Below are 12,595 nucleotides of genomic sequence, written 5' to 3' on the forward strand. Positions count from 1 at the left end.
TCATCTACACCATCCTTCCATCTAAGTTTTGGCCTACCCCTATTTCTACTTCACACAGGTTATGACCTAAGGATTCTTCTAGGAGGGCTGTTCTGCTGTGATCTTGCTAGATGTCCTGACCATCTTAGTCTTCCTATTCTTATAAGAGATACTACGTATTTACCACCAAATTTTGGTTTCTATCTGTGGTATACCTCGTAGTTGTAGCAAATAAAAGCTATAAAAGTATCGTATGCAATATTACGTATTACCACTGGTAGTTCTTAAGCTGGCTTTGATTGAATTAGGCTTTTTTTCCATAATTAAGAAATTATCCAGACCTTCGAAATTATCCGGAATAAGCGAATTTATTGAAAAGAATGTAGAAGTTCATATCTGGATTAATTTCGCATAATATGTTAAAAGTATTGTATCTTTCGAGATTTGATAGTGGTCAGTACCTCTCGGTTCTTCTTCATTCTTCTGAGGATCTCCTCATTTGTATCTCGGTCAGTCCATGGGATTTTAAGAATTCTCCGTTATAGCCACATCTCAAATGCTTCCAATGTTCTACACAAGGTCCACAATCTTCGTTCAATGTCCACGATTTAACACCATAAAATAGAACAGAGAAGACGTAGCCTCGCAGTATTCTAACTTTTCTGACAAGAGAGAGAGTTTTTGAGGAAGCCCCATCCGGTTGAAGGTGGATTTAGCTTTTCCGATTCGCGTTCTTATCTCTTGGTTGTTGTTCCATTCTTGATTTATTATGGTGCCGAGATAGTTACGTTACAGCTGTTACGTCTACAAGTGTTGTAGTGCGTCACTCTTTCTACAGGGGGTTAGTTGAAGTAGAGTTGACTTTCAAACAGTAGGTTTTCTTCGACTCCCCTCTCCCTTAAGTCTTTATCGATTCCTTCTCTCCAACTTAATCTCGGTCTACCCTGCTTCCTTCTTCCTTGCGGTGTCCAGTTCAATACTTTCTTCGGTATTCTGTGTTCATGCATTCTTTGGACGTGCCCATACCATCTTAGTTGATTTATACTGATGTCCTCTGTTATATTGTGTTTAACACCCATAATTTATCGTATTGTTTTGTTTCTAACTCTACCTAATCTTAATTTTCCAGCCGCTCTTCTCCAGAAGTCCATTTCTGTTGCTTCTAATGCTTTTCAGTATTGTCCTGTCAGTGGCCATACCTAACTTCCATATATGTTAACGATGCTTTTTAAAATGCTGTTATAGATTTTGTGTTTGTTTTCTTTGGATATTGTTTTGTCCGACAGTACACTGTTTTTGTCTAATGGCTTGTTTTCCCTGGTAATTTTTATGTATAATTTCTTCGAATAATTTGCCCTCGTTGGTTATTTGCCTAAATATTTGTATTTTTTACAGTGATTTATTTCTCGCTGTATTTCTTCCAAGATTAGATTTTGTTGAATTCCCCCAATACACATACGTATTCAGTTTTCTTGATACTACTTATTTACTTCTAGCCCCTATAGTTCATATTCTTCGATAAGTTTACGAGGTCATACGGGTCATATATTCGAGAGCTTTATAGTCATGGGTCATCACTATATGGTCGCCTGCAAAACTCAATGTGTACAATATTGAGTCGTTTAGAGGGATTCTCATGTTTCTGCATTTTCTTTTCCATGTCTTCAGCGTTTGCTCCGAGTAGATCTTAAACAAAGTAGGAGACACGCAGCATCCTGTTTGAGTTCTTTGCTGATAGCGAAACCCTTGGATACCTCCTGACCTTTCTTCATTTTACTTTTGTTGTTCTTGTAGAGGTCTTGAGCAACCTTGATTAATGTTACACTAATATTTGTTTACTCGAGATTGTTTACACTATGTCGAGGAGATGTATTGGTTAGTTTCGTGCTGCTTTTTTCAATTCGCTGCGTTAGAGTAAACAGATGCTCAATAGGAGAGGTACCTGCTCTAAAGCCTAAATAATTCATCTTACATTCTCTTTTTGATGAGTTTTCCGTAAACTCTCGAGATAGTGCTAAGGACTACTATTCCTCGATAATTGTCATATACATCTTTACTTTCCTTTTTCTTTATTGTCGGGATATACGATCTCCTCAACTCCTCCGGTATACTTTATCCATTAATACATTTTTGGTAAACGCTGGCTAGCTGCTTATATAGTTTACTTGTACCTTTAGGTTTGTGACTATTATTATTTCATACTTTATTTTTTAATTTATTAATAATACAATTTTAAGACTGCAATATGATAGATAGCAACAATTCATGGCCTACCTTATAGGTATGACTATACGCAAGAAAAATAAGGTTAGTGTAAATCTAATTTAATCCATTTTTTGTTTTACCGTTAGGTGCAAGGACCACTTTGAACATAAACTAAAAAAGTGACGTCGACAATGTTGTAATCGTAACTAATTATTAAACAAATTAAAGCTATTAATAATTACTAAATTATAATACTTAACACAAAATTTAACTGGTTGAGGACAAATAATTTTAACTTGTGTTCAAAGTTTTTTATGTTGCTTTCTCCACAGAAATACGTTACTAAGCAAACGAAGCACCAATCAAATACTCATTGTTCAGTGTGTTGCCATCATTATCATTTGTATACGTATATATTATTAAGATTAATATTATTATAAATATTAAGACCGGAGACTTAGAACTCGAGAAAACTCCACAGACGGAGTCGAAAGCTCGAAATAGAAAAATTTAAAGCAACCTAACTCTATAAACTGAGTAAGCTCCACATCAAACCACGATTTCTAATAATATTAATCTTAGTTATCTATTTTTATGCTGGGTTAATTTTTATAACTGTGAAAACCTATTTAAATAGTATATACGGGTTGTCGCTGATTTTCCATGAATCACTTCCATCACAACAGTACTCTTCACACCAAAACCTTCACAGCCAAATCAATGGGATGTTAATTTTTTTCCTAAAACGAGTACAAACTCTACAAATTTTATTTTATTCAAATTGTACAAATTACAACAAATTAAATCATGAGATCTTTTATGATGACCAAGCAAAAATAATTTTTTGAAAATAATTCCGACAAATGAAATTCTTTTGTTTAAATTAAGTTAATTTTGCCTTGTAATAATACGTTAGATACTGTCTTCCACTCCGGTTCATCTACGAACTTCTCCGTTTCTTATTCTTATTCAGCTTTTTCTAAACATTGATCTATCCATTTTGTTGCGTCCTCAATTTTTCCGCTGATGTTTTTGTGAGAAAAGATTCCAAGAAAAGTTCCAGGCGATTCCTGGAGAAAAATGGCCAATATTATTAGAGAGACGGCTATTGAAATACTTGGGAAAACGTCAGGAAAGAAGTTTGAGGATAAAGAGGCTTGGTGGTGGTCAGATGAAGTACAAGGAAAAATAAAAGAGAAGGGAAAATTATATAAAAAGTGGCAAGAAACCAGATCGGACATAGATCTTCAAAACTATATGGTCGCCAAAAAGGAAGCGAAAGTAGCAGTAGCAAAAGCTAAAGTAGAAGCATATTCAAACCTATGTATACGTCAACAGGGAAGGCGAAGCAGAGATATAAAAAATAGCCAAAAAGAAAGCATAGAAAGCAAGAGATTTTAATCAGATTAGATGTATCCGAGATGAAAATAATAAAATACTAATTCGCGAAAAGGATGTCAAAAAGAGATGGAGAAAGTATTTAGCCAGTTTATTAAATGAAGAATTTGACAGGCAGCCTGTGGAGTTAACGGAGACAGTAACAGCAATGGTTACCAGAATAACAAACAAGGAAGTGGTTCAAGCGCTTCAAAAAATAAAGAAAGGAAAAGCAGTCGGATCAGATGACATTCCTGGGGAAGTATGGAGAGCATTAAGAGAGACAGGAATAATTTGGCTAGCAGGTCTATTTAATAGAATTATGGAAGTTGGACAAATGCCAGACGAATGGAGAAGCAGTATATTAGTACCTGTCTACAAAAACAAAGGAGACATACAACAATGTACAAACTACAGGGCTATAAAGCTACCTAGCCTCACCATGAAAATATGGGAGATAATAATTGATAGACGGATACGTGAAGAAACCGAAATATCCGATAATCAATTTGGCTTTATGCAGGGCAGATCAACAACAGATGCAATGATGCAATTTTCATTGTAAGGCAACTGATGAAAAAATACAGGAATAAAGAGACCAACGCTCATATGGTATTCATTGATCTTGAGAAAGCATAAGATAGGGTTCCTCGAGAGATTCTGTGGTGGGTACTCAATAAGAAAGGAGTCCCTGGCGAATATGTAAAGATTGTGAGAGATATGTATGAGGGAATAGCGACTAGTGTTAGGACAGGTGTGGGAGAGACTGATAAATTTCAGGTGAAAGTAGGATTGCACCAAGGCTCGGTGCTTAGTCCTTCTTTATTCTCATTAGTTTTGGACCAGATAACAGCAAAACTACAGGGTAACATTCCATGGTGCCTAATGTATGCTGATGATGTAGTGTTAATAGGAAATAGTGAAAGAGACTTAGAACAAAAACTGGAACAGTGGAGACAAGCTCTAGAGGAAAAAGGTTTAAAACTTAGTAGGACAAAAACAGAGTATTTGGAATGTTCATTTAAAGGTGGAGTTACTACAAATAAAATGGTATCTTTGGATGGTGAAATGATTGTGAAAAACAATAGTTTTAAGTACCCAGGATCGGTATTATAGAGTAATGGAGAAATAGATGGAGAAGCATGCAGTAGAATTCGGGCTGGATGGATGAAGTGGAAAAAAGCGAGTGATGTGTTGTGTGACCGAAAAATGCCAATGAAGCTGAAGGGAGAATTCTATAAAACAGCCATAAGACCGGCTATGATGTACGGAACTGAATGTTGGGCAGTGAAAAAGAAAGAGGAACAACGAATGCATGTGGCGGAAATGAGAATGCTTAGATGGATGAGTGGAGTGACAAAGAAGGATAAAATTAGAAATAAGTATATTAGGGGAAGTCTAGATGTGGCACCAATTGATGCCAAAATGAGAGAGCATAGGTTAAGATGGTTTGGTCATGTTCAACGTCGAGACGTTAATCACCCCATTCGAAGAATAGCTGAAGTGCAGATTTCTGGAAGGAGTAGGAGAGGAAGACCAAAGAAGACCTGGGGGAGACGATAAGGCAGGACATGTTGGTAAAGGGGATTAACATTGATATGACCCAAGATAGAATTGTGTGGATAAATGTAATTAGGGAAGCCGACCCCGAATAGTGATAAGGCGAAGAGAATGATGATGATGATGATGTTTTTGTGAGAGTTACTTCATATGTGACGTCAGGTAGAAACACTGGTTGAAAGCATTCCTTTTTAAATGGATTGATATATGTGTTGGAATGCAGCCCAACCTAAACCTACTCTTGTTAGTAGCTCACTTCTTTGGTTCTCTCGCGTTAAGCAGGAAACCCATTATGAACGCCCGGCACGGCACAGGACAGTCCAAATTCATTTGTATATAAATTAGTAAATTAAAATTACTTATCAAAAAATTACTAAATAGTTAATAATTAATAAATAGTTAGTAATTTTGCCAATTTTGGCAAAATGAGCAAAAAAATTACCTACTAATATCACTAGCCAGTTGTGTCTGAGTTTAGCGAACCAACCATATTGCGAATTTCAACGTGGTAGCTCCAGTCTCAACGACGAATCCAGGCCAGGTCCAACCTGAACATCAGTCACACAGCAAAACATTGATGCGGTTCGTCAGCTAATTAAGGATGACCACCGTGTAATTAACTTATCGGGAGATAGAGGCATCTTTGGGCATTTCAAATACCTCGATCCAAAAGATCCTACATGATGAACTGGGTGTTTGGGAGTTGGTTTGCCTTTGGATCGCTCATTTGCTTACAGAAGAGCAAAAAGCGGTTCGCTTCAATTGGTGTCGAAAAACATTGAAACAAATCAATATAGGAAGCTCAGAAAACGTTTGTAGTATTGTTAGTGGCGATGAATCTTGGATTTACTTCTACTAACCGGAAAATATATTCCAGTCCGCTGGGTGGATGTTTCACGATGAGGAAAAACCAACAAAAGTGATCCATTCTCGAAGTATGTCAAAGAAAATGGTCGCAACTTTTGTGTCAAAATCTCGTCATGTGGCAACGATTTCTTTAGAGGATCGAAGAACGGCTACTTCTGATTGGTATACAACCGTTTGTTTACCAGAAGTTATCGCGAAACTCCAACAAAGCAACATAAAACGGCGAATCATCCTACATCATGATAATGCAAGTGCTCACACTGTACAAAAGACAATAGAGTTTTTGGAGCTTAAAAACATCGAATTGTTAAGCCATCCAGCGTATAGCCCCGACCTAAGTCCCAACGACTTCTTCACGTTCCCAAAGATCAAGAATTCAATGCGTGGGGAATTCCAGTCGCCCGAAGAAGCCATCGATGCCTTTAAACAGCGATTTTGCAGGTGCCAACTGATGACTGAAATAACTGTTTTACCAATTGGTTTGAACGTATGCAAAAGTGAATCGATCTTGGTGGGACATATTTTAAAAGCAATACTGTAAGTCTATATATCTTTTGTTTTTATGGCTATATGCAAAACTAAAAAGACAACCTATCGTTGAAGGCGAGTTTCGTCATAATTTTTGTTTTCCCTTAGTTTATCTTTAAACCAACTCTGTATTACTTGCTGCAGTTGTTGTAGCATAACTCTGGTTTATCCTAAAAGGTCTGTTCCCTCCATGCTGCACCCCTCTGTCAATTTTATCTTCTCAGTGGGCCGAAAGTCCCTGAAAACTTCTATAATGGTTATTTTAATAAGTTACAGTGGTGAAAACAAAAGAGAAAATTTAGTGTGATTTTTAATTGCAAATATTTCATTCAAAAGAAACTTTTTTTATTCTAAGGGACTTTCGGCCTTCGGTAATAAAGTAGTATTTCATTCTGCGTTTAAATTTTTCAAAAATACTTATTAGTTCTCTCAGGATTCGAAAAAAAAAATGAGTACATTTAAAACACATTGAAAATTTTGACATGCGTCAAAATTTTGCATTTTGCTCTGTCTCTCTTAATAATTGTATCATCCGTTTCTAAAACACATCTAAATTGTAACATTTTTAATTTAGTTCAGAGAAATAACGAAAAAAATATCCTGTTGGTGACACAGGCCACTCCAGGCCGAAACCAATTTTTTTGAGTAGTATGGACATCTATAATGTTTCCTGCAGCCAATTTTGATGATATACATAGTTATAAACAAATGAAGATCAAAAAACGTTAAATTTTCGCTTTTTTCGTCTATAACCAAAAAGTTAAGTATTTTAAACAAATTTGAGAGTGAGAATCTCATAAATCGTATAAAAAACTTCAATATGGCGTTCGCTGAATATGTCTATCCTTATTGGTTGCTTAGAAAATTGCAAAATAAATCATAAATTTTGAGTTTATATATATATATATATTCATAACTTATGTAAAAATTAACTTAGAACGTTTTTATTACACGGAATGCTGAGACTTCTGGTGCTTAAATCATACCCTAAATTTCAAAGCAATTGGTCAAATAGTTTAAAAGGTATTTAATTTGTTTATCCCAAATTAATTTTTTTGCAACGCTATAAGTCAGAAAATGATTAAGTTACACTTAATACTAATACTTTGGATAGTTTATGAAAGAAGAAGATTTATACTATTAATTTAATAAAAAATACAAAGAATAATTCTAAATATTGCAAAATTATTTTGCAAAAACACGTAAATTAAAAAAAGGGGGGGGGGGCTAACTTCGTCCCTAATTGTCCTAGGACAATTGTTTTTCTTTCTAAATGTGTATAAAAATTGAGTCTTTCCAAATATGAAAAAATAATTTTTCTACGGGTAACGGTTAAAAAGTTATTCTAATTGATTATAAGTAAGCAAAAAATCGACGTGTTTTTGCAAAATAATTTTACACTGTTTAAAATTACTTATTGTCATTTTTTTTTAATTAAGTCAATAGTATAAATGTTCTTCTTCCATAAACTGTCAGAAGTCTTACTGTAACCCCATAATTTTCTGACCTATAGTGTTGGAATGCTGACCAAAAAAATGAATTTGGGATAAACAAAGTAAATAACTTTTAAACCATTTGACCAATTGCTTCGAAATTTAAAATATAATTTAAGCACCAGAAGTATCAGCAATTCGTGTAATAAGAAGGTTCTAAGTTAATTTTTACATAAGTTAAAATTTACCGTTTTTTTATCTTCATTTGTTTATAACTATGTATATCATCAAAATCGGCTGCAGGAAACATAAAGGTTATTAATACAGAGTTGGGCTAAAGAATGGAACCAAGCAAATATCTTTGAAACGAAAAGACCAATATTTTTGAAACTTTGCATGCAAGTACAGTGACGCAAAACGCATCTGTTGCTATACTTTTTGTTACTAGTTCACTTCCGGTTTCACCGGAAATACCCTTAACTTATTTACTTTAAATGGGACACCCTGTATATTTTTGCAGATTTTGAAAGAACTTTTTATTTGTAATTCATAAATACCAAGTTTGGAAGAAAAAACTATTAAAACAAGAAATAAATCTCTTTACAGTTAAAAAAGAGGTTAATTTATTTACGTTAGACCAACGATAATAAAAATAAAAAAAAATCATTTAAAATGTTGAAAATGATAGTTTGAGGTGATTCCTCTAAATCAATTGCAATATTTGTTTAATAACTTCGTTCAATTCATTAAAAATATTACACACCTCGTCATGAGTTCTAACACGTCACCATGACCAATATAATATTTCAATGCGATCTCTTTCACTTAAATGAACCATTTTGAATAGAACTTATTTCTGTCAATTAGTTCAGTAACAGTTACCTACTATGCTAAATTCAAATAAATACAACAATAGTTTTAGTCTATAGTATGGACAATAGTACTCGTTTATTTTTAATACAAAAAATTATCTACAGACACTTTTTAACTATTTTTTTCTTCTAAATTTGGTATGTATGAATTAAAAATAATAAGTTCTTTCAAAATCTGCAAAAATATACAGGGTGTCCCATTTAAAATAAATAAGTTAAGGGTATTTCCGGTGAAACCGGAAGTGAACTAGTAACAAAAAGTATAGCAACAGATGCGTTTTGCGTCACTGTACTTGCATGCAAAGTTTCAAAAAGATTGTTCTTTTCGTTTCAAAGATATTTGCTTGGTTCCATTCTTTAGCCCAACCCAGTATATATGTCCATACTATTCAAAAAATTTGGTTTCGTCCTGGAGGGGGATGTGTCACGAGAAAAACCTTATTTCTCTGGACTAATTATCCACTAAACTAGTAAATTACTGAATGATAAAACATAATCAAATGAAAAACATTAATTACAATACTCGAATACAACAAAGGTATTCCAAAAAACACAAACTAAAGTACATAAAGGACAAGATACCAAAAACAATTCAATACAAATCTGCTTGTCCCGAGCATATAGAGACGTCGCGTTTTTATGATATTTTATGATTAAGATTTATCACAGACTATTAAAATTATGCTCGCGAACTTATTAATGCAGTTTCTATTGAGATATTGAGATTTAATGATGCACGATACACTGCAAAAATAAAGAATTTCATCTATTCGAACGGATTGGAATGATGTGTAAGAACACGTATACAGAAATTATGTGACTCTATGGAATATAAAAAATTTAACGAACGACCAGATTCTGATACAATTAGATCTAATGTAGTGTGCTCATTAATTACAAGCACCACCTTAGTCTATGAAAAAGAGAAAAGATTTATTAGAATTTGAAAATCTATTATTATAAGCCAGACAAATATTTGATTTATACATGGAGCAATCGAAAAAAAATTGGAATAGTCTATACTGTCTATAGTCTATACGCTGTGAGCTCGTACGTAGAGGGGATATTTATAAATTCGCGAGCGCCAGTAGTGGCAAGTCTGTAAACGTTTACCGGAAATTTGACATAAATGTCAAAGTGATTAATTTAAAATTAAAATCAAAAACATTAATTATAAAAAATATTAGTTGGTCAAAGCTGTGGTATATATTTTTACCTTAAATATACTTACGTTTTAAATACTGAATTTACGTTTTTTTAATATTCCGTAATATGTAATTATAAATTAATCTATTAATCTTAGCGCCATCTACACGATAATTGTGAAAGTATCCGAAGTAAGAAATTAATATTTCATCAATAGAACGTCAAAATGATTAGCAAAATCTTAAAAAAATCTATTACAATTTAATTACTTTTTTGCGTTGTAAATATTAAGCGATAACAATTAAATAATAAATTTAAAAATTACCGGTGAAAGTTGAATTAGTAATCCACTAGGAGCGACACCAGCGAAGCTCAGAGCGTATACGCTGTGAGCTCGTACGTAGAGGGAATATTTACAAATTCTCGAGCGCCAGTAGTGACAAGTCTGTAAACCTTTACCGGAAATTTGACATAAATGTCAAAGTGATTCATTTAAAATTAAAATTAAAAACATTAATTATAAAAAATATTAGTTGGTCAAAGCTGTGGTATATATTTTTCCCTTAAATATACTTACGTTTTAAATACTGAATTTAAGTTTTTTTAATGTTCCGTAATATGTCATTATAAATTAATCTATTAATCTTACCGCCATCTACACGATAATTGTGAAAGTATCCGAAGTATGAAATTCATATTTTATCAATAGAACGTCAAAATGTTTAGCAAAATCTTAAAAAAATCGATTACAAGTTAATTACTTTTTTGCGTTGTAAATATTAAGCGATAACAATTAAATAATAAATTTAAAAATTACCGGTGAAAGTTGAATTAGTAGTCCGCTAGGAGCGACACCAGCGAAGCTCAGAGCGTATAGAATAAAAAACGCATAAATAACTTTAAATTATTTGTTTACAATATTTTAATAACAACCTAGTTATAACCAACGTTTATATTGCTTCCAGTAATTGACACGCACTTAAGGTCAAAATTTGGAAGGACAAAACCATAATATGGTTCTACAGATATTATCTGTAGAACGGAAAAACGGATACATCACACCAATCTTTAATAAGGGGAATCCAAATTAACTGCAACAACTATAGAGCTGCTATGTTATTGAAGACAACGTATAAGATTCTGAACAGTGCTGTTCAGGATTTTTTTTCAGCATTCAGATTCAGCATTTGCTGAATCATCAGCAAGAGTCAAAACAAAAGAGATGCAAAATCTATCAATGTAGAACGTAGCACAAGACATAGAGATAGTCTGTCAACGGCACTATTTAATATAATACTAGAATGAGTAATTAGGGATACAGAGCTGCAAAAGTTAATTATACAAAATTCAACACAAATCATAGGATACGCGGACGATTTAGCATTGGTAGCGCGTGACAAACAAAAGCTAGAAGAAGCACTTCTAAAGTTGATAAGCGAAACGAAGAATAGAGGACTAAATAATCGATCAGAAAAAAAAACAAAATACTTAATAAGTACAAGAGACGATGTAAACAGAACAACAGAAATAAATCGATGAAAAAATATTCCAGAGGGTTGATTATTTCAAATCTTTGGGGGGTGTTAGTGGACGTCAAAAAGGAAGGAATGCAAAAATAAGAGAAAGAATTAAAGCGTGGAACTTGGACATATCCCTAACTACTTAAATACAAAAACCCGAACAAAAAAAAAAACAAAGAAAAAAATACTTAAAACGTCAATAAGACCGCTGATGACATATCAAATATGCTAACCGGTGATATAATACAATATGTAATTATTTTCCACATAGAAAAAAATAAATGGCCTTGGTCATGACCATTTTGTTTGATTTAAATTGTGTTGAGCTAATCTTTCTTGTTTTAATAGTTCAAATTAATAAGTCGTTGTTACTTATAATATTTGTCATGATTATCTATAATTCAGTTAATTTGTATTCTACGAACCCCTTAGTGGGAAAGTTTTGGGGTAGTTCTGATTTTCTTCATTATATACGTATATTGGGCTGCTGAATCCGAATATGAGGTTTGCGGACAATTGACGTGACGAAACATTGAAAAAATCTCGAAAAAAGCGAAAAATTTCTGCTTTTTCCCGCTTTTTTGCTTAAATCTCGAAAACTATTAACTTTTAGTAAAAGGTCTGTTAACATAAATTAAAGTACTTAAAATTCCGGAATGGGACGTTTCGATGCCGCCGGTTCATCGCCGGCCGTTTCGATGCCGCCGGTTCATCGCCAGTCCATTTCATCGCCGTCATATCTCGCATTTCCTAGAATTCCTAATTAATACTAAAAATAACTAATCATTGTAACTGTCGAAAATTCGGAAATATATCAGATGGCGATTAATTGACTGGCGATGAATCGGCCGGCATCGGCATCGAACTGGCGGCATCGAAACGGCGGCGATGAAACGTCCTAGACCCTAAAATTCTCTACAAATATCACTATTTTTTTTTTCAGACAAACCGTTCGGTCTAGAGTGCAAGTTGAAAATTGCCAACTTTTAACGGTCTCTTCAAAACCCACTTTTTGCATCCCAAAATTTACTTTTTATTAGAATGCTGTCACTTGATCAATTTCTCCTAGCTTTCTGAACGATTAATTAAAAAACAAAGTACTCAAACT

The 12,595-nt window shown here is 33.6% G+C and overlaps 1 protein-coding gene across 3 annotated transcripts in view; it reads left to right on the top strand.

The window, feature by feature from the left end:
* LOC114327482 (integrin alpha-PS2) overlaps nt 1-12,595 on the top strand; it is a 673,912-nt gene that overhangs the window by 557,008 nt on the left and 104,309 nt on the right. The gene's annotated exons all lie outside the window — the stretch shown is intronic.

Source organism: Diabrotica virgifera, chromosome 3, assembly GCF_917563875.1.
Source record: "Diabrotica virgifera virgifera chromosome 3, PGI_DIABVI_V3a".
Lineage (NCBI taxonomy): Eukaryota > Metazoa > Arthropoda > Insecta > Coleoptera > Chrysomelidae > Diabrotica > Diabrotica virgifera.